Below are 23,662 nucleotides of genomic sequence, written 5' to 3'. Positions count from 1 at the left end.
ATTTTGGCTATGTCTTGTTGGCTCCCGCTTTCTATATCTCATTTATATTTTTTCCTCCTTTTTATCCCATATTTACCTTTCCTGTATCATTCGTTTTCGTTGCTTATTTTCCATGTTTTTTTCCTAGTGTTTTTCTCTTTTTTTCCATATTTATTTATCTCATTTTGTAGTTGGTGTTTTCCATTATCGCACTCAGGCTCCTTTACCCACTAGGCCGTATTCTTGTCGGCTTAGGAGGTTTCGTAACATCTCTTCCTTAGTGATTTATTTTGTATATTACTGATGCAAACTATATCGATATTCAAATGACATTACTAACATATGAAAGGAGGTTAGATTGTAAAATAAATCTCTTAGGGGGAGGTGCTACGAGGCTTCCCGTGCCAGTGAGAATACAGTCAACTCTCAGCTGAATGATAACAGACTGGCGTTAGTTAGAATTAAGTACTAGAGTTGTTCTGACGATTGGAGAGTTAAGCTCGTTTCTTTTTGTTCCTTGTTTCCTGTATACCTCCAATCGTGTTACCTGGAGTGACCGTCTAGCCGTATACATGGGTTCGGTCCCCCAGAGGGTGACATGGGGGGTTCATCGACCATATTATGCTGTCAAGGTGCGTTGGCTTGTCATCTACCCTTAACCCCTTCCATTTGGCGACTTACGTAATTCATTCCTGCTGTCACCAAGCGATTTTACTCAGCTTCGGAGCTTCGGAGAGCGATTTCGAAGTAGAGGGGTTGGATATAGCCTTCATTAACCTCTGTAGAAAGCAAGGCCTCTCCTAAGTTGAACAAATCGTCTGGAAGTAGAAAGAACAAATTAAGTGACGTCATCTTGATTCAGGAGGGTAAATGCCCAGGCCTACGTTAGCCTTGCCTCGGCCCCCTACGATTTTGAGAGAGATTGACTTACCATTGACCTGTTTTCCATTTACTTCAGTTCCTCCATTTATTTATTTTATTTGTTTACCCTATTTCTTTGTTTGGTCTTCTTTCCAATAATTCTTTCAGGCCCTTACGACTCCCTCTCAGCAGATTAAAATCGTATGGCGTTAGCTGGGATAATTTATAGAACTGTCCCGACCATGACATGGTTAAACTGATTTTGTATTTTTTCTCATTTTTCGTTTATGTTGCCCTGATGAATTTCGTGTATGCCGTTTTCTTTAATATGTACGTTATCACTTAAATGATTCAGTTTTCGATTTTTCGCGTTGTCTCTTGGTTATTTGTAATCCATCATTTAAAGAACACGTCACATTGATTCTTGCTATCTCGTAGATTTTATTCAGCTTCTAAATGGTGTCTCATACTGAAAGGGTTAATGAAGTTTATTTTAGACCCATCGAAATCCAACAAAAACCTTTTAAAGTAACAAACAAAACAAGCCCCTCATGATTTGGACAACACTAGTATCCTGTTCCAGCTGACGATTTTATTCAGCTGAGTGAGTCACAGGAGCCTCAGTGTTAATTTCGTCTCATGATGTTGACAGGCCGAGTAATGTAGCTTTTCCATTTAACGCCAGAGGAATTTATTCAACAGAGTGCGAGAGAAGAGAAGCCTGAGAGTGTTAATCTGACAGAGAAACAACTATCTTCCCATCTCTCCGTCTGAAGAAAATTTACAGTTGGCGAAATACATTGAAAAACCCTATCTCTATTAGTGCGTTTTTCGGATGGTTCGATTTTTCGTCTATGAATTCGAACAAACTTGTGTCTTCGTCTGTACCTTTAACCCTGGAATTCTGTTCCAGCTATTCTCCAACTATTTTATTAATCCGTGAGTGAGTCATAGGAGCCTGAAAGTGCTTAAACTGTGACTGTTAATTTTCTCATGGCCAGGAAAGCCCTTGTACTCTTGTCCAGATAACGCCAGTCGATTTCATTTGGCTAAAAGCGAGCCTGGGAGTGCTAACTTCAAAACTTGCTCCAGTTTACGCCAAAATCCTCTTCTAAAACTCAGACTCCTATGACTCACTCACCAGAATACAATCGCCTGGAGTTGGCTAGAATAATTGAAAGAAAATATAGCTACGGTCATTAAAAGATTAACTCAACACCTGCACTAAATTATGCTTCATTTTTTCCCCAAATCTCGTTCTTGTTGCCTTCCATATCCTGCTCCACTTTATTCTGAAAATCCTTCTTCAGTTTATCCTCAGGTGCCTCATTAACCCACTGGTGCTTCCATATCCTGTTTCAGTTTATTTCTAAGCATGTTTGTTTCTTTGAGATCCGTCTTTAGCTTATTCTCACATCTTGGTTCAGTTTATTTGAGAATCCTTCCTCAGTTTATTCCTAATTCCTTATTTTATTCCTAAATTATATTTCAGTGTATTTTTTAATTTTACTGAAGTATCATACCAAATCACACCTCTATATATTCCCTAGTCCCGGTCTGTTTTATTCCCAGATCCTCCAAGAACTTCCTCAATCCTTCTCTACTGTATTCCAAAATCCTCCTCTAATTTACTCGTAGATACTTCTCGGGCAAATATATTTCCATAATGGTCGTAGTTTATTCTTAAGTCCTGTTGTAGTTTATTTCCAAATCACGTTCTGGCTTATTCAAAAACTGTGTTGCAGTTTAATCCAAATTCCACTTCTTCTCGTAGTTTATCTCCAACTCTCACTCTGTTTATTCCCAAATCGTGTTCTAGTTTATTTTTCCCTGCCTGCTACCCACACCTCCCTCCTCCCTTGCCTTACCCCCACACCTCCCGCCCTGTCTTCCACCCACAACCTCCCTCCCTGCCTGTCAACAACACCTCCCTCCCTGCCTGCTACCCACACCTCCCCCCCTCCCTGCCAGCCACCCACACCTCCCTCCTTGCCTGCTACCCACACCTCCCCCCCCTCCTTGCTTGCCACCCACATCTCTCTCCCTCCCTGCCTGTTATTCACACCTCCCTCCCTGCCTGCCAGCCATCCACACCTCCCTCCCTCCGTGCCTGCCAGCCATCCACACCTCCTTCCCTCCGTGCCTGCCACCCACACCTCCCTCCCTCCGTGCCTGCTACTCACACCCCTCCCTGTCTACCACCCACACCTCCCTTCCCGCTACTCACTCTTCCCTCCCTCCCTCCTACTCTCTTATTCTCTTCAATATGGCGACGTCTGCTTTACTTCATTATTCACCTATCAGGCAATGAAGATACGGTACCCACAATTCTCTAGAGGGGGGAAGCCGTAACTGGAAGGACCCAGCTTCGATTTTGAGGCCGGTCAGACTCGAACCAAGATATCCCCCTTGTCCTTTTTCACTCAGCAGTTCAATTGGGGACCTGGATTCAAATTCGACTGTTGTGTGTCGTATTAATAGAGGAAGACTGGAAATTGGCGATCATCCTTAGAGATCCTCGTTTAGTCGATAGGCATTATTTCAAAGGCTTTTTCTTCTTCCGTGTGAGATTCCTAATTCGAAGTCTCCTTGTCTTGTGAAACCTTGCCTTGAGACTGGCTCGAAGGCTTCACTTTCACCTTAACTTGATGATATATAAGTAATGAGACGGTTATGTATAAAAAAATTATGATTGTTTTGCTGCCAAGTTTGAGTATTTGTCACTAACTTCAAGGTGTTGCAGCTAATGATGAACCCCTTCAATACTGATTTTATTGCTGATACTACAACACGATTTTATTCAACTTTGGAGAGATTTTTTTCGGACTGGGAGGGTTAGATACTACATTCATTAATTCCATCCATACAAAAGATCGTCTTAAGCTTAATAGAGGTAATATGTCTGGAGGGAGCAGGAGCAAAAATATGAACTTCGTTATATAATTGAAGAGGTTACGTTAGTGGCTTGAAGGTTTCTCTAACGATCACACATTTTATTGTCTAACTGTTCGAAAAATCTGAATAAACGGCCGCTTTTTAATGAATTCCTGTTAATTTGCATAATTGAATACTATAACCTGTAATTAGCTTGGAATGCTCACGTCACAGGCAATTACTGAAATAACTCCGTAATTAGGGTGTGGTTTAGGGACCGTATTCTCGTTGGCATTGGGGAGTCGTAGCACCTTTTTCTTAGCGGTTCATTATGCTCATTACTCCGGAATTCAAACCCCTACACTCTTCCCCGCGCCTCGCTGTGGTGGGGAGCTGTCTGCCGCAAGGGAACATCGGTTCACTGTACAGGACAGCCCTGCAGGGGTGGGTGTTTGCCAGCGCCTGATGAGTCTGTTCGACCAGACAGACCGGGGTTACTCAACAACAACAACAACTTGGTAGTAGATAGGGACACCCGCCATCCACTCACTTGCTATAGTGCAACCTTCAGATGGCTCTGCACCGAATGACAAGCCGGTGGTTTCCTGTAAGCCAGGAAATTATTACTACGATGGACGGTAACCATGTAACCAGATGAACGTGTAGTGGTGTAGTGAATTCAGGTGCTGCAGCTGGATGCTGGCCGTGAGTTTCCATTTGAGGGGTTGTTGGAGTTACATTGCTCATATGATGCCACTCAAGGGATTGCAAGGTAGGTCACTCTTGTCGTGATTGTAGGAACTGGGTGGCCTAATCTCGGGCCTCTAGGTACGCTCCTGATGTAGCAAAAATAATATGGATGATAAACACATAGGTTAAGAATATTCGATTATCTTATTTGTGTTTAGTTTCGATATAGTTTGCCTCGCTGATGAAGAACAGGGCTCAAATGTGTAACGTGCATATCAAGTCGCTGAGGAAGAGGTTCTACGAAGCCTCCCATGCCGCTTAGAATACGGCCCTGATGCCATTCGGGTGACTGTACTCGTCATTATCCAACACTGAGGCGAAGATTCAAGAGTACCTGATAAGAACACCGGCCTTATCGTGTTTTCCTGACCTTGAAGACTCATAACAGGCGGGCGGGTGAGGGTTGCAGGGTGGGTGAGAGTGGGTGAGTGTTACAGGGTGGGTGAGAGTGGGTGAGGGTTAGGGAGTGAATGAGTGTGGGTAAGGGTGAGTGGAGGAGGCTGAGTCGAGGAGGGAGGGTGAGGGTGGATTTAGGAGGGTATGTGTGGGTGAGGGCTAGATCACTGGTGACAATCGGAGGGTGGGTGAACTGGCTTACAGGAGGATACTGGTGGATGAGGGAGGGCGAAGATGATGGAAGGTGGGTTTTGTGGGGGAGTGATAAGAAAGGGAATGTTATGATAGCTGTGTACGTAATAGGCGCATGAGTGATGGAAGTACTGTATGAAATTAGCGGTAGTCCGATTGTCTGGTACCGTACTACCAGAAATGATGACGGACTACGAATTTTCCGATGCTGCTAATCCCATGTGAGTCTGTGAAGAGCGGCAATGGGAAGGTATGTAAAGAGTGATGGGAAGAAGAGAAATGTGTCTAGGTAGAGGTGAATAGCTAATGAAAGGTGTGGCTGAGGTGTAGGGGAAAGCGAGAAATTGTAGGCTGTTGATATGCAGAAGGTGAGAGGCAGAAACAGTGCAACCAGGTATTGTACTGATGAAGGTAAAAGGATGAAACTGAGGGATTGGAAAAGGATGAAGAAACATGAAGGCTAGATAGCTAGTGAGTGAAGGTGATGCAGGGTTGAAAAGTGAACAGGACTAGGCCTGGGAGATAAGGTGTGAGAATCAGTGAGGCAGGTCACATTATTAAGACAGAGTGGGCGAAGGAGAAGGGAAACCCCCGGTTTTTGATGATCATAATTGTGATGCTCATGATTATCAGAGTTGTTTAACCTGCGTCCCACATTACAGGCTGCATTCAGATACGATGCAGAAAAGACAGATTTGGTCATCTTCATCAGGTGCACTCTTTGCCCTCCAACTTTTAATAAGCTAATACAGCCTTTGGTATACGGAAAGAATAGTGGGAGTGAAGTGGTCAAAGAGAATACACCTGTTTGGATAGGACAGGTAGTCAGTGAGAGAGACATGACGAGGATGGGAGGTAGGGTGCAATTCATTAAGAAAAGTTTCGTCGTGCCCACTCGCTGCGAACTTTGGGTGGAAAAAATATAAGTGAAATGAGGATGCAGAAGGATACGGTTCGTGTTTTGATTGCATAATGCCGTGAATTGTCCAGATGGAAGAGATATAGGCTACACAGTTGTTGATAATCTGCGTACTCTTGAGATTTTACCGAAAATGTCCAGGTCGGGCCAAATCTCTTCTACGTTCACAGTATTCAGAAACGATGTGGGTAGCTGATAATTCTTCCATCGTGACAGAAACGTGAATCGAGGAAGGCAAAGAAGAGAATACTGTAACTATGGTATGTGAACGGGAAAATCGGTGAGTCGGGGAGAAAAGAAGGTGAGGAAATGAGTATGTGAACAGGATATTGAAGCAAGAGAGAGTAGTTATATGAACGAAAGAAATTAGTGAGTGAGAGTGAGTGAAGGTAAGGAAACGAAGTGAAGTAAGGAAGAGAATGTCTAAGTGAACGAGGGGGGTGGGGGAGGGTTGAATGAAAAGAAAAAACAACGGATGAAAGTGAAATGAAGGTGAGAGAAGGAATACGTGGACGCGAAAGTCAGTAATGAAGCGTGGCCAGGAACGTACCGGTGAGAGAAAGTGAGGGGAACGGAGTTGGTGAGGGAGGCAGTGCGTGTTTGTGAGCAGTGGGAGGTTTGGTTTGTGAGAGGCTGGGGAATGTGGTAATGATAGTTGTATTGATAGTGATGGTGATGATGATACTGGGAATAATAATGGTATCATAATGGTAGTGGTGATGAAAGGTGATGATAGTGATGACCTTTTACAGTCACGCCACCTCCCGACAGATTTAATTACCTCAAAAAGAGAACCTCGCGCCGAACGTGTTGGGATCAGCCTATAATAACCCCGTGAATTTGCTGAAGCTTTTTCTATTATTATTATTATTATTCTCGATATCTCCAGACGATTTTATTCGGATTGGAAAGCTTCTCTCGGAATGAAAAGGTTAATAATGGGGTAACCCGTCTTGTTCAAAAGTTTTTCCTAGGCCATACAATTGTCTGGAGAAAACAAGAATGAAATCTAAAATACATCATCGAAATAAACTGGTAATCCCTTCACTAACATAGGCCATTCTTAAGCTGACTAAAGTTGAATGGGAATAGTAAGACTAAAAAGCTAAACGTGTCCTGTCACTGTTGGGTTGAAGTTTAAATCGCGAAGAGAAAGACAAGACAAGCACTCACTCGTTGATGGTCATTTCATCCGTCAGACACGAGGATGAAATCGAGTGCAGGAAACGAGTCACAGTTAATAAAGAGGAGGCAGTGCCGTATAATTAGCACTGAGAGCACGAAACTGCGAGGAGGCCGCCCGTGTGTGGCGATAATTTCTGAAGCATGTGATGATGACAGAATACGTCTGACCTTTCTGCACCGTTGCTCACCACACCTTGCAATGTGGGATGCAAGTTGAACGCATCGAAAAGTTACAGGTGTTTTCATTAATAACTATCAACGATAGGTCCTGCTTGCACATTTCCGCTTTGTTTTAATGATATAGCCCTCCGTGACACACACTGGCATCATTTAGGCTACACCCTCCACAGATCCTATTCCATTTAGTACGATGATAATTTTTCGATTTTCTTGCCATCTAGTACGATTCTCTTACGCTTAGAAACTACTTCTTGTACTGAAGGAGATACGGCGGCTACATCTACCCTCTAAAATTCTGGAAGTCTCTCACAAGATTAACAATCGCTTGGAGGTTAAATAAAGTCCCCCGACTGAAAAGGTAACTTATTTTTTTTTTTTTTCTCACAGATCTGAATTATTACATATTACTTTATTGCGATGATTTTGTCATGGAACAGCCCACAAGATAATGAAAGACGTTAGAAAGGTTACAATTGAGCACAGAGTCGTGGGTAAATATCAATCCTTATGATCTAATCATGGCACAGAATCTATAAAATTCTCAGCAGAGATCCAGAAATAATATGGTTTTATATTCAGTGTGAAATGGCTGTTTCAAATAGCATACAGTGTGACCCTATAGCACTTGGTACCGTACGTAAGGAATTGATAAGTAGTTAGGGTCTTAGGCATATCAGACAGGCTAAATACAAGAGATAATAACCCACGTTGATGCTGTAGAGCAGAAAATGAAAAAAACATTTTTAAACGGCTTCAACCCGATATCTCTTAATTATTATTATTATTTTATTAATCTCCAAGACATCCTTACTCATCTTCAAGGACATTTTTGAGCTAGAGGGGAAGGATATAGGTAGCTATCATTAACACTTTCACCACTAGAAATTGCCCGCTGCCAGCAAGAATAAAGCAAGAAATTAGGTCATAGGATGTAAGGGGTTAAAGCCGCGTTTTCTTTGCTACAGAGACTTCGTAGCATCACTTCCTGAGGGATTTAATTTACATAATACACCTTGATACTCTTTAGAATATACAGGGTGGTCCATAGACAGCGCTTCACTAAAAACCCAGTTATAGTATACTCTGCGGGAACGGCTGGTATAGAAGTGGGTGTAGCAGTGGGAAAAGGAAATGAATAAACGGTGCTGGACAGACTAAACGTTCTGTGGATTAGAAGAGGAACGTTGTATATGCACCAATTTGTAGTAAGGCACGTCAACAGGGGGATATTTGCACACACCAGCTCCTATGACTCCCTCTGACCTAATGAAAATCGTCTGATGTTTGCTGTAAAAGAAAGTATTTGTGTTGTACCGTCCATGAAAGGTTAATAGTGGCTACAGTATTTATTCCCTCAGGCTCCAACAACTCAATATCAGCTGAATAAAATCGTCTGCCGTTACCTGAGCTAGAATACATGGACTTTCCAGACAATGAGGACTGAAGCGACATAGGCTAACTATTCCTTTCACATAAGAGCGATATTACTGCAGCTGCACTGCAAGATGAATGCTCTCTCTCTCTCTCTCTCTCTCTCTCTCTCTCTCTCTCGTCACTTTTAAAACAGACGGATAATACCTGGTCAAGCCAATGAACACCTGAATGACTGGAGTGGAAAAACATTAGTGTCGATGTGCCTCAGTTTACAAAACATGTTATGGTTTGGCGTGCATAACAAATGGAGGAAGTCAGAGTTGGTTATGACGTGGTGATTAGAGAGAGAGAGAGAGAGAGAGAGAGAGAGAGAGAGAGAGAGAGAGAGAGAGAGAGAGAGAATAATGAGGAAACCCAAATTAACGCTAACAAAAAGATAAGAAAGAGCGCAAGGAAGTAGGGAAGAGAGGGTCAGACAGGAAAGGGAAATGGGGAAGTTAAGCAGAGAGAGAGAGAAAGAGGGGGGGAGTGAGGGGTTAGTACTCAGCAGGGGGTCTTCCACACACTGTCCCTTGGTCACTCCACCTCTGGCCCGCCCATTGTGCAAAGTGTGGGCGGTTGGCGGAGGCGTGAGGGCGTGGGAACGTAGTGATTGATAGTAGGGCAGCTTGTGGACACTCCCATAAAGCCGTGTGTGTGTGTGTGTGTGTGTGTGTGTGTGTGTGTGTGTGTGTGTGTGTGTGTGTGTGTGTGTGTGTGCATAAGACTCACTCAGCTTGTAATATCATCTGTTAGCAACTAGAATTGAATAGCCTACCAGAGCTGTCCCAGTCATGAGAGAGTTACGGTGACTAGGTGCAGGTCTCCGTGTTGACTGGATATGGAAGTTGGGGTTGACTTGGCTTGAATATAATTCCATCATTACTTCTTCTGTGAGACATATTGCATCCATTGTTATTCTGTTGCCATGGCACTTGGTTTAACTCTTTTACTCCCAGGACGTACTTGTTTATATTCTTGCAACCGTCAGGCGATTTAATGAAGTTTAAGAGGATCTGGATGAGTTATATATATATATATTGAAGCCTTCATTAACCCTCTCACGACAAGAAGTTTATTCTAGGATAAAATCATCATGTATCAAGAAAAGATAGACAAATACATCATGTAAATGAAGTGATTAATATTTATATTTTTATGTTTGATAGGCGATGGATTGACTATGTGGGAGATTACTTGAAGCGCATCTGTGAACAGAAATATGTATTTATAAACAAGTATTATATCCAGATGGTTTTGTCTGGCAGGCAAAGCCAGGATTCCGTGGACGTGAATGGTGTGTAAAGGATTGTGTGGCTCACTTCACCCGGCATACCGTTCATAGTTCTTCCGCTTTTGTACTTTCTCTTTCCTTGTTTCTGGTTCTACCTCACCCCTGTCCTTAACCCTCTTCGGTATTATATCTTTTATTTTGCTCTTTTAACATAATTTGTTTTTACTTAGGAAGGACCCAAAATAGTGAAAGATTCAGTGATGGAAGTCTGTCTCCCCCAGTTATTAAGTCTCCCAAGCTGAATAAAATCACCTGGTATGTTACGGGTATGATGATGGTGATGATATTTTTAGTAGAGTATATATATATATATATATATATATATATATATATATAAATAGTGGTCACGATGATGATGATGATGATGATGATGATTACTATTATTAATATTATCATTATTATTATTATTATTATTATTATTATTATTATTATTATTATAATTATTGCAGTATTATATCATATGATGTGTGGGCGTTTGTGAAGCTTCGAGTGCAGGAGAAAGTAAGAGTGTAGATGTTGAACAAGAACAGGTATTGCAAGAACTGGACTAAGCTGGGTAGAGTGGAGAAAAGTGAGATCGACTCGGCTGGTAAGAGTGCCAAACTGGACTGGTTGGGGCAGGACTGAGCAAGACACAGCTGAGCAAGGCAGGCCGAAGCAAAAAGTAACTGAACGTATCAAGAAAGGTGCCTATACCGTAATGTGTTGGATTATTTGCCCCATCCTATTTGTACCTATGCTGCATTCATTTTAACTACGGTAACTACGGTAACCAGAGATTCTCGCTCTTTCTGCCTGATATTTCCTGTAGCTCAGTGGCAGAGAAAGACAGTAGCGGAACCTAACTACTTCAGACCCTGGACGTCATTTATATCTCGCTCTTGCTGCCATCAGACTATCTTACTGAGTTTACAACAGTTTTACTGAATTTACGCCCCGTCACTGCAAGAGTTGACCCTTGCCCCGAGCTGAATTTAATCGTCAGGTGATGGCAAGAATAAAGCGATAAACCGTCTTCCAATCAGAGGGGTTCAACTTGGCGTGTAGAATAGGAAGGGAAGGGGAGGACTGAACGGCACCCTCCTACCAAAAGTTAAGGTGCTGTTGGCAGGATGGGAGTGTTGGTTAGTCGGCCAGGGCAGAGGAGGCTCAGGAGAGGGGTGTGTAAAGTGGCAGGGGTGGGTAGGCAAGGTTTGTATTAGGGGGGTAGGGCAGAGTAAGACAGTCAGAGTTCAAGAGAAAGGGGAGTGTAGAGTGTCATCGCTGGGTAGGCTGATAAAATAGGGTCAGGGTAGGGCAGTGCAGGATAGGGTAGGATCAGTTGTAGAGGCAGGAGAGTAGAGGCCGACAGAACTGGGTAAGCTGAAACAGAAGGGAAGGACGGGATAGGGTTGACTTAAGAGGCAGGGAAATGTACAGAGGCAGAGCTAGTAACAGAGGAACTGGGAAGGGTAGGACAGGACAGGGTTGGCTTAGGAGGCAGGAAAATAAATAATGGCAGGGTTGGCTGTGGAGACAATAATGGAGAAGCAGGACAAGCAAGAGGGCATGATGTCACGATTGGAGAAGTTAGTACTAGAAAAGCAGTGCCATACAGAACAAGGCGGTAGTAGAGGAATAGGGCAGGGCAAGGCAGAGCAGAGTAGGCAAGGTTCAAGAGGCAAGAGATTGTGAATTGGTTAGGCTGGGTAGGCTAGTGCTAGTGGGGCAGGGCAGGGTAGGGCAGGTGGCCGCAGGGTGACTACTAGCCCTGCCATTGTTCCCTCGTTATCAAGTCGGCGAGGAGCTGTTGTGAGCGGCAGTGGTGGGGAGGGAGGAGGGAAGGGAAGGAGGGAGTAGGAGGAGGAGGGGTTGAGATGTGGGAATGTGAGTGGAAGGAGTGAGGGAGAGGGGTGGGTAAGAGGAGGAGGTAAGTATGGACAGGGGAAGAGGAGGGGGTTGGGGAGGAAGGGGAAGTGGCACTTGAGTGAGGCGTCTTAAACGTCAGCAAAATCTTTTTTTTTTTATTGTAACCCCAAGGACAACACAAATAAAAAAAAAAATGGGAAGGGGTTTTCCCAGCTGAATCAATTGTTTGTCGTCACCCAGAATGAAATGCCTATGTGTCTTGATTCCAGTTTTTGTTTATTTTTCTTGCCCTACATTCCATCTTTGTGTGTGTGTGTGTGTGTGTGTGTGTGTGTGTGTGTGTGTGTGTAGTAACCTGTGCAGCTATAATCATTTTTCTCCCCTTCCTCCTCTTTTTTTGTGTCTTGCTTTCCCTAACTTTTTTTTGTTTCTATATTTCTTTCCCCTTTCGTTGTCCTGCGTCCTCTCTTTCGTTTTTTGTTTTTGTTTTATCCACCTTACATTGTCGTTTTTATCTACCCAAAATACTCCCTTCGTTTATACCCAATTCCTCTCCTTTTTTCACTTATTAATCCCTTGTATTATTTCTTTCTGTCTTCTGTATTTCTTATATTCTGTCTGTCTGTCTGTCTGTCTGTCTGTCTCTCTCTCTCTCTCTCTCTCTCTCTCTCTCTCTCCACGTAGCCACCACTTTATCCATATTCCTAAACCTCAATTACCTTTTTTTTTTTTTTGTCTCCAAACCTCATTTAAAAATCATTACCAGCCTCGTCACTTTTTTTCCTTTTTTAAATCAAGGGTTTAATAGGAAGGGAAACAAGAGGCTGGAAAGTGAGAAGTACCATTTGGATAATGTTGAAGTATTATGTCGGAATGCAGGTGTGAGTTGCAGATCATTTTATTTATTCATTTATTTTTTTACGGTGCCTGGCTTTTCTCTATGGCACCTCCCGTCTACCCTGTCCCCCCTTTCCCCTCGCCCTCCTCGTCCCTTCCCCCTCGTCAGGGCTGGTACGGTATTTCACATAATTCCTGTCAGTTTCCTCACCTCCCGATAAATCACAGTTCTTCGCCTTTCACTTTCTTTCCTCATTCCTGGTCTTCTCATTAAGCTTCATAATTCCTCTTATTTCTGCACGTTGCATTCCCTCGCTCTCCCTCCTCACCCCTCTTTCCCTCTTTTTATCTCCCTTCCTCTCTTCTTACCCCTTTTTCAGAACTAAGCTAATGACTACTAAATCCTGTACTTACTGTATCTGTTACCCTGTTTGATACTACACTCCTTTATAAAACATATTACTTAATCATAACTTAGAAATAGTGTCTCACTGTCCAAGGGTTAACACTCCCAGGCTCTTGTAAATCACTCATAGCTGAAAGAAATCGCCTGGTGTCAGCTGGAACAGAATACTAGAGTTGTCCCGCACGTGAAAGAATTAACGGTGACAGAATTATTAGAACACTCAGGCTCCCGTGCTCGTTCTCAGCTGAACAAAATCGTCTGTGTTAGGTGGATTAGATTATTAGAGCTGTCCCGTCCATGAGAGGGCTAATTTCTTCTTTCTTCACCTCATTTCATCTCTTGTTCTTATGCCTTCTCCCTGCAATTCCTCTTGCTCCACTTATTTCGGCTCTTTGTTCTCTTCATCTCGCATCATTTCCACTCTTCTCATTTTTAACTCCTGTCGCCATCTTTTCTTTTTATCATCTATCCTCATTTTTTCTCCTCTCGCATCCCTTGGCATCACCAGACTGTTATTTTTTTCCTTTTCTTTGTTGTCTATGTCCTCGATCTCGTTTTTTTTTTTTTTTTTTTTTTTTTTTTTTAGCATCACATCACGTTTTCTATCCGTCACATTTTCCCTCATTACTGATGATTTTACTTCGTCTGTCAATGCCTGTTCGTCTTTCCCTTTTTTCCCCTGAACGTTTTCTTCATTCTTGACTTTTTCACTCTGCCTTGCATCCTGTGATCGTCATTCTTAATTTCATTCGTCTCCTTCATACTTCTTGCCTTCCATACTTTATCTCACATCACCTGTTCCTCATCCTTCATTTCCTTCTTTTTTAATCTTCCCAAACGCGTCCTATTAGCCATCCTATTTTCTCATCATCTCTCTTCCCATTCTCGCCCATTTAGCTTCGTCTCGCATCAGATAGATTTTGTTTCTTCGTACTCTCACCATATATCGCTCTTCCTCTAATCAAAACATTCATCGCATATTTTCTCACTCACCTCGACGTTCCAAAAGCCAAACCCATCATCTTATCACATCCTTGCTTCATCATCATTGCTCACCCCGCTTCAATCCGTCTTTTGGCCATCCCCCACAGGATGCCGCGTCAAGCAAATGGTAGAAAGTCAGGCATTCTGTCATTATTATCTATTACCATTCCTCATTTTCGCAGCCTGATTCATGTGTCATCCTCACAGCCATTACCATCATCTTCCATTCGCTTCATTCCGTCCATTTTTTTTTTTTTCTCATCCAAGTGTATGACAGACAGACAATCAGTAATTTTCTTTTGTTATCCTTCATTTTCTCAGCCTCGTTCGCTGCGGTCTTTTGCTTTATTCTTGTATTAGTCGTTATTATCCTCACGACCCTCGTCCTCATCTCCTTTGTACCCTGCCAGATGCTGCGTCATATCTCCCTAGCTTTTCCTCTTTCACAGTGGCATATTCTCCTGTCTTACTTCTTTCCGTTTTCATTCTTTTGCATCTCTCTCTCTCTCTCTCTCTCTCTCTCTCTCTCTCTCTCTCTCTCTCTCTCTCTCTCTCTCTCTCTCTCTCTCATGATCACTATTACACGTAGCTAACCCTTCCTTTCCAACAGCCCATCATGTCATCATTTTAAACGCTCATCACTACATCACTTCATCACTTCTACCGTTATTACCATCTTCATCACCACCAACTACTGAAACAATCTTCATTAACTATCACTACTTCTCATCACGCTAGGCACTCATCACCCAGTCATCATTCCTCACGTACCCTTATCATCATCACACCCATCGCCTTCATCACCTTGTTCCTCTATTTCACACTGTTCCATTAACAAATACTTCCTTGTTCCTCTTCCATATCACCCCAAACTCCTCCTCACCAGCGTTCACTCCTCACATCATCGTTTTAGGCATTCATCACCTGGTCCTCTTTTCGTCGTCGTCGTCGTCGTCGTCCTCCTCCTCCTCCTTCTCATCATCATCATCATCATCATACCCTTTCAGCACCAGACGTGTCGTATTCAGTGTGATCCGTAAATACACACACACACACACACACACACACACACACACACACACACACACACACACACACACACACACACACACACACACACACACACACACACACACACACACACACACACACACACACACACACACACACACACACACACACACACACACACACACACACACACACAGAATTGTAGTACGGTATATTAGACTAATCCCTTTATTATTCAGGAGCCCCCTAAGTTGAATTAAAAGTCTGACAACAGCCTGGAGAAACAAAAGACGTACACGAGCTGAAGAGGCGAGTAGCTACCCCTATCCTCACTGTTAAATGGCCCTCTCCTCCCTTCCCGTCCCCTTCACTTCTCTCGCTGTTCTACACATCCCTTCTCGCATCACAACCGTAAGAAACCCTTTCAGTTCCCATCACTTCCCTCCTTGTCTCCCATCACTGCCTTACACCCTTACACCTCCCATGGCTCCTCTGCACCTCTCCTTGTCTCCCCTCACCTCCCATCACTCCCCTGCACCTCACCTTGTCTCCCCTTACCTCCCATCACTCCCCTGCACCACTGTTTATCTCCCCTCACTTCTCATCACCGCTTTACACCTCCCATCATTCATCTGCACCTCTCCTCGTCTCGTCTCACCTCCCATCATTACCTTACACGTTCCATTCACCATCAGTCACTCACCTGAAACCCTCATCTCCTATCATCTCCCATTTCTCCCCTCCACCCCACATCACTTCCCCACAAGTGTCCTCATCTCCCTTCACTCCCCTACAAGTGTCCTCATCTCCCTTCACTCCCCTACACCTCATCTCACCTTCCATTTCTCCCCTACACCTCCCTTCACCCTCACACCCGGACCGTCACAACAACACTGGGCCAATTACCAGGCCACAAAACTGCTTCCCAGTCAAGATTGGCTGGCTGGTGTTTTTCTGTCGCGGCGCCGCTGTGTGTGTGTCGTGGCCTGGCCCTGTCCTGGTGCTGGCCCCTTCTGTCGCTTATTACCTTCGTGGCCCTGAGGCTGTGTGATTCTGTCCGGTGTTTGACATAACTCTGGGCTTTGGCTCGGTAGTCATAAAAGATCTGTGCCACCTATTACTCTTGTGACTCTGGATGTGTGGCTCTGTGCTCTGTTAGTACTACCGTGACTCTGTGGCTGTGTGACTATGAAGGTGTGGAGGGAATGGGGGTTGACGTGGTTCTTCGCTCTAGGGCTGTGTTCATGAAGGATACCTGCCAGTTTCTACGTTAATCAAATTCCCTATCAGTGAATATCATGAACCACTTTGATTCACTATGTTTTTCACGTTATTTTTTGCTCTAACTTTACTTTGATGGATTTGGTAGTTGTGTACGTGGGGGTAAAATTGTAAACAAGCGATTCTATATATAACTTAAGCTGAAGAAAGTATGCATACGTCCCCTGGCTCCATGGGTGATTGTGTCGGCGAGTGTAGGTGCTAATGTCATCGTGGCTCTTCAGGTATATAAGGGACTATTGTTTTCCCGAGGCTGTGTGTGAGTGCGCACTGCTGGCTTAAATTAACTCTGGCTCAGGAGTGAAATTTAATATCAAAACACATTCGCTATTCTGAGAGACGTGACACTTGAAACTGACAGCCAGTGTGAATAGATGATTATAGACTAGCAAAAAAGAAGCGTGAAATACTGAAACAAGTTTTGAGTCACCTCAGGGTCGGCATCAAGCAGCTGGTAATCTGAAGGACGCACACGGGTGAAATCAGTAATGATCCAGTGAACTATCATGGCATCGTCAGTTATATAGTATTGTCATGGGAAAGTTGCCGGGCTGAAACGAATGTCGTGGAACTGAAAGGTAAGACAATATTATTAATTTATTTGTCGGTGTAGGCTTATTGTCAGATTAAGGTTTGAAAGGTTGGTCTGTCGTGGGAAGTTGAAAATAAAGTAAAAATAAAGAAGGACAGGCAGCCTTTCATTGTAACAGTTTACACAGAGAACATAGTAATAGTATGTCATTCCATTTGATTTTAGAATGCTTGCACCTTGTCGAAGTTCCCTCGATGATGTAAAAACACAGTCATTTCCACATGCACTTTTCACCCTGCACTCAGAGAGCTATCCACCTCTACACTCAAGCACGAAGCACTGAGTCGGGGGTTGGCCATTTCTCCACTTACAGAAAAAGTTGTTACCTTGTCTTGGGCATCATCCCCCTCCCCCGTTCAGGACCCGTACAACACGACTTGCAATATGTATAGCCTAACAGAGTTGTCCTCCAAGGTCAGGCGTGTGCAAGCTGTGAGTTACAATACTTACATAGAGATAGACAGACAAAAGAAACTACAGACAGAAAGACATATTAAGCTACATACATACATACATACATACATACATACGTACATACACATATACTTTCCGAGAAAATTGCGTGTATAAAGTCTGAAATAGAGTTAAGGTAATTGCAACCAGAGCTAAAGTGCAGCAGTACTCTCGGGAAATGAAGTGGGGTTAAAACGGCCAATGAGTAGGAATTGTTTAGGGCAGCGAGGCGTATCCATTAAGGCAAAAACTCAAGGAAGAGAGTCAGTTTAGCAATGAACCCAGGCTGCGAGTTCAAGCAAACTTTAGGCCGTGGGAACAGATGAGACTCACAAAGTGGCAGTCAGTTCCCGGTCGTAAGTAGGATTTATTATATACAGGAGTGATAAGGAGAGTTAAATTTAGAATCTTCCCTTGTATCTTGTCTTCATTAAAAAAAAAAAAAAAAAAAAAGCGTTAAACGAGAGGTTACTTATACAGTTTTACTCCACTGGAAGGTTCGTTACTATGCTAAGCTGTTATAAGTTATCTTAAATATTCTGACTATGATGGTTAAGAACTTTATTTTTGCTAATGAGAAAAGGATCCCATTTTTTGGGGGGCAGGCCTAATCTTTCTACGCAACAAAACGATTAAACAGTCACAGGTTAATGTTACGTGCATCACACAGCAACAAGGGATTTCATGGGATTGAAGTATCCCTAGGATTTTAACCAAATATCTGAGCTCGTGTTTAACCCAGAGTAAACTATGCTGTTGGGAACAAGGTTAAGTGACAGTTAGTGGAGGAGGGAAGGAGGGTGAGTGCAGATGATGACTGGCTACGGGAAACGTATGCCAAAGGAAGCCGTCAAGTTTTATTGGGAAGCTGGCCGGCATTATAATCTGTCTTATGAGCTGTAATCAGGGTGTGCTGGCATGGAAAGACTAACTTTAAAGTAGCATTTTTGTTAGAAATAATAGAGATTACTAAGATGCGATCATTGATAATGGATCCCACCTTACATTTATTTCGTGAGCTACAACACAGTGTGGGAGGTACCCAGGCATTCAGTTTAGCCCCCTCCATACTACTTCAGATGTCTTCTGTAAGCCACTGCAAATGAGATTGTTTTTCGGTATCTAAGCTGAAATATTAATGGTATTATTGCACTGAAGGAATATATGGAGATATTTCTATTTTCTTTACTGCAGTTTTTTAAAACAAATGAATAAAATTATTTGATTTTAGCCAAATAAAAGAAGAGACGTCACCGTATTTAAAACTAAAGGACATACAGTACGTACGCCGCTGGAAACCGGTACTTCAAGAGGTTGCGAAACTCTGGAAGGTAACCAGATATTCAGACTTAATCTCTAAGGTACATTTGTATTCGTGGGAGCAAGACGCAAGGTGGTATTGAGGGACGTTTGCAAATTACCAGTGAAGGAGGCCAGACCTGTGTACCTCAGTCAGAACTAGACCTGAAGGGCGTTCTCAATGGGCCAGGTGAGGTAAGGTTTGAGGATGGAGACAAAGGATCGTATTCTAAGTGGTTTGGGAGATTTCGTACCACCTGTTCGTTAATGATTTATTCTTCATATTGTACCCGAATATCCTCCTACAAGTTATGCGTGCAAACTATGTTGATATTAAAACCAAATCAATAACATACGGCCAATTGCTAAAGTATAATATGCAGAATGAATAGCTAAGGAAGAATTACTACGAAGCTTCCTCTGCCATTTAGAATACGCCCCAAACACCTTTAATTCTTCGTGGCATTGGAGGCTTCGTAACATCTCTTCTGTAGCGATTTATTTTGCATATTACACCTTATTAATATTATATATTAATATTAATAACATCCAAGAAAATGTTAACGTGTAGTATGCAAATTAAGTCGCTAAAGATGACGTGCCACGAAGTCTTCCAGTGCCAACGAGAAAACAAGTGACGTCAAAATTTTCACCGGGGAAGGTGGCTCCCTAGTACGTCCTCCTTAGTATAAACGAGAATACTGGGGTGTATTACTCAGGATAAATCGCTTAGGAAGAGGTGCTACGAGATATCCAAATGCCAACGAGAATACGGTCCTCAGAAACCAGACCTGAAGGTGCGTCCTCGAGGTGCCAAATGCGGTAAGGTCGGGTGGCGGAGACAAAGACCCACACACACACTGCCACTTTCTCCCCTTCAAGAACATGACGGCGTAGGGGAGACATGAGTACACCTGGGACTGGTTTGAAATTTGTCTCTTTGCTTTCTTTCGTCCTTTCCTTCTGCTTTCTAATTAACGTTATGGATAGATAGATACTGTAGATGAAGAGATAGATATATAGATACATACATACACACCGTAGATTAATTTACTTTGAAGGGCTGGAATCAGTTGGGAATTTACTTTTTTTTCTCGTTTTTTTTTTCTTTTGAGGATCCATTGGGTACTACAGCTCAGGCCAGTTGGGAATGCACCCTTTTTTCTTTCTCATGTTTTATTCGTCAGTGTTTTATCTATAATTTTGAGTACCGTGGGCTCAAGAACACGGCATAGAAGACGCCCTTGATTTCCCTACGTGCATTTCCCTACCAGTTCCAGTACAATATATCCCTCCTCCTCTTCCTCCTACTCCTCCTCCTCCTCCTCCTGCGACCACACCACTGTTATCACCAATCCTTTGTGTCGTCCAACCCCACCCCACCTGCCCTGCTCTGAGATTCACTAGCCAGCTTACGATCAGTCCGCGTCCTAACTAGATGTGTCCACTTTAACTTAGAGAAGATATCGTCCATTTGAGGCTTGTTTCAGTAGCTCAGGAGAGGAGTCAGGCAATATCAACACTCTGTATCCTTTCCATAGCATATCTTCGTGACTAACACCGTATTCTAGGGTTAATTTCTTATAGTTCGAGAATGAGGACACAGCAACTTTAAGCCAAATTATATTGATCACAGCATCGGCTTTGTTAATGGTACCGTAGGATGAACACGTGCTATAGGAAGAGTCTCTCTCTCTCTCTCTCTCTCTCTCTCTCTCTCTCTCTCTCTCTCTCTCTCTCTCTCTTTTTTAAGGGAGCACAAGAGAGGTCATGAGAAGCTTCTGCTGTTTATATCCATTGTCTTTCCTGCATTACAAAATTGCCCCGGGGGAGGACATTGAAGATGGTGCATGTAGCAATATGCCCCTTTCAAGCGTTCTCACATGGTTTTAGCCTGTGGAAGTTCCCTTGTTGCCATGTACAGACTCTCTCGCTCATAATAACAGCCACTCCATCATGAATATGCATACACACATCTCACCGTACACTACAAAATTCTACACCCACACTCGTGCGTAAAGTATTGGCTGGGATTGTGGTCCTTGGTTCTACAGATCAGATGTCCTTCAGGATCCGTAAAGCACGACTTGAATGTGTATTGTAGAGCTGGCAATCCTTATCAAGCGCGTTTAGGCCGGCCGCTACAATACACACATGAAGGAACCTGCAGAAGTGATGTCTTGCTAATGACAGACAATCTTTTACACGTGGAAGAGCCCCTTCGCAGCTCAGTTTACTGGTTCGCTTTCATCCCCAGTGTCTTGCCCTCTTGTATACCATTCACTTACCTGGATTTTTCCGTTTTATGTACCACCCTGTTGACGTTTTTTTTACCCTCTTTTTTTGATCCAACATTTTTACTCGTGCCTGTCTTTTATATTTCGTCTCACCTTTCCATTCCCTCCTCTTTTTCAGTTATTCTTTTCTTACTTCCTTTACTCCCTGCCAATTTTTACGATTCTCACGCTTTGCAGTCTTTCCAAAGCTGTTTTCATGTTTTTTTCATCCTCATTTTCATGCATGGGACCAGGATTTCGAAGGCTTTTATGATGTGTGTGACTGTTTGGCTCATTTCGCAAGACATTCTGTTTTGATAGTTTTTTTTTTTACTTTCGTATTTTCTCTTCCCTGCTTTCTGTATCCTGCATCACCCTGTTACATAGTTCGGAGGGGGATTTGGCATAATGATTATTGTGATGATAATGATGATGATGATGATGTGATGATGATGATTTTAAACGTCTTCCGTCACCCCTTCAGCTTTAGGATATAATTTCTAGTTGTTGTTTTTTTTCCTGGAATCGCTCAACAGTTTTATTAAGCATAGGATAAATTTTTTGAACTAGGTTTGGATATAACCTTCAATAACTCCTTCCCTGCAAGAATTCTTCCCTAAATAAACAATCTAACACCAGCAAGAATGAAATATAAAATTCATCTCATCGAGTTGAAAAAACAATTTCCTTTTCTTACTTTATTTTCCTTTCCTTACTATATTTTTCCCTTTTCTTTATTTATTTTTTTCTTTTCTTACTTTATTTCTTCCCTTTCCGTACTTTATTTTCACCGTTCACTTAACTTTGCCGTCTTCTCACATTTCTTTCTCGCTTTACGCCCACAAACCCGTCCTCAGCCCCGTAACCTTTCCAATAATCTTTCATCATCTCCCACTCCCTCTTCCACATTTCTGTACCCGCTAGCGTTTTTTACTTTACTATTTCACGTCACTGCAGGAGCGTCTGTCTTCCCCTCTTTACACAGGCAGGCTCCTGTGACTCACTCCCTATTGATTAAAAGAAATAGGTGTTCACTGGGATTAGAGAGAATACACGACGATGAACAGATTATTAGTACTTGCATTAACACAAAAGCTGGTAAGGCTCACTCTCACCTGAATAATATCGTCTGGCTTCAAATGGCAAAAAATACTAGAACCAGAGTTTTCCCCGTAATGAGAGGGTTAATATTTGGTTACTGAACTTTTCTTTCGTAGTACTAGAGCATATTCCTGTTCTAATATCCTCATACATCCAAATGTCATTCTGCTATTGTACCTCCTGTTAACCATCCCACTCTTCCTCTCCTCCCACAATAGCTTACATGCAATCTTCCTTGATGTCACCCCCTTACTCAAGCACACTCCCCGCTCGAGCAAGGTCATGTTAACTTCCTCTATTCCTCATTTTCCCTTCCTACCCTCTCTTCTCCCACTCCTACCCAAACCCGTTTCCCTTCTCTTACTTCTACCTGTCTATTCCTCCCTTTCCACTCCTCATCCCCCTTCCCCCACCTCACTCTCCCCCCTACTGCGTTTGCTTCCTTAATTCCCCCACTTCCTTTCCCCATCTCACTTCCCTCTCCCACTCCTACCCCTCTTCTCTTTATTTCTTCCACTAAAGCTCCTTTCCCCCACCTCACTTTTACCTTTCTTTCTCCGCCTCATCCCCCTTCTTTAGTCTCTCTTGTAGCCCTCCAACCTTTCCCTCTCCTATTCCTTTCCCCTTCCCTCTCCCATTCCTTCCCCCTTCCCTCGCCCATTCCTTCCCCCTTCCCTCGCCCATTCCTTCCCCTCCCCCTTCCCTCTCCCATTCCTTCCACCCCTTCCTTCACCTCCCAACGCCACTCAGCCGTCAGTTAACAAGCGTGGATGCGGTCCTCACCAGCAATTATGTAGGTAATGAATGTTTAGTGAGGGGGACTGGTAGCTGATAACGCACATCCCTGACCCACCACACTCCTCTCAACTCCACTCCCCTCCCTTCCCCTCCCCTCCCCTCCCCTCCCCTCACCTCACCTCTTCTTTTCCACCTCCCTCTCCTTCCCCTTCCCTTATACTCTCCCTGTCTCTCCTGTCTGGTTTGGTCGTGAGAGATAAGAGTGCGTATTTGGCAGATAACAGTTAATAGTGTTTGTGAATAGGATATATCGATTCCCTAAGCTGAATAAAACCGTTCAGCGAATAGATGAAAAAATTAAGCAAAGAAGCCGATAGCTTAATCACACGCCACTCCTTTTTTCTCATCTTCTTTCTTCTCTTCCCTTCTCTTCTGCTTTCCTCTCTTCCCTTCTCCTCTCTTTTCCTCTCCGATCTCATCTTCTCTCGTCTCGTCTCCTATCCTCTTCATTCTCTCCTCTCCTCTCCTGTCACGTTCTGTCCGTCCTCTCCTCTCCTTTTCTTTTACTCTCCTCTCCTCTCGTACTGACTGGCGTGTCATGAAAAATAAGATTGCGGTATTTGACGTAAAACAGTTGATATTGACAGTGAATAAGGTATATCGATTCTTTGAGTTGAATAATATTGTCTGGTGGATGCATGAATAAAACATATATCCCACCCTCACCAAAAGCCTTCCTCCCTTCGCTCTTCTCCTTTCCTTGTTTTTCATCTCCTCCTCCTCCCCTCTTTCC

General features: G+C 43.2%; 1 protein-coding gene across 1 annotated transcript in view; it reads left to right on the top strand.

Moving 5' to 3' along the window:
• Window positions 1–23,662, top strand: part of LOC145391400 (protein N-terminal asparagine amidohydrolase-like) — a 311,923-nt gene that overhangs the window by 739 nt on the left and 287,522 nt on the right. The window lies entirely within an intron of this gene.

The sequence above is a fragment of the Coenobita brevimanus genome, chromosome 18 (genome assembly GCF_032717465.1).
Source record: "Coenobita brevimanus isolate Jiangsu-jjx chromosome 18, ASM3271746v2, whole genome shotgun sequence".
In the NCBI taxonomy this organism is placed as follows: domain Eukaryota; kingdom Metazoa; phylum Arthropoda; class Malacostraca; order Decapoda; family Coenobitidae; genus Coenobita; species Coenobita brevimanus.
This window is presented reverse-complemented; position numbering and strand designations above follow the sequence as displayed.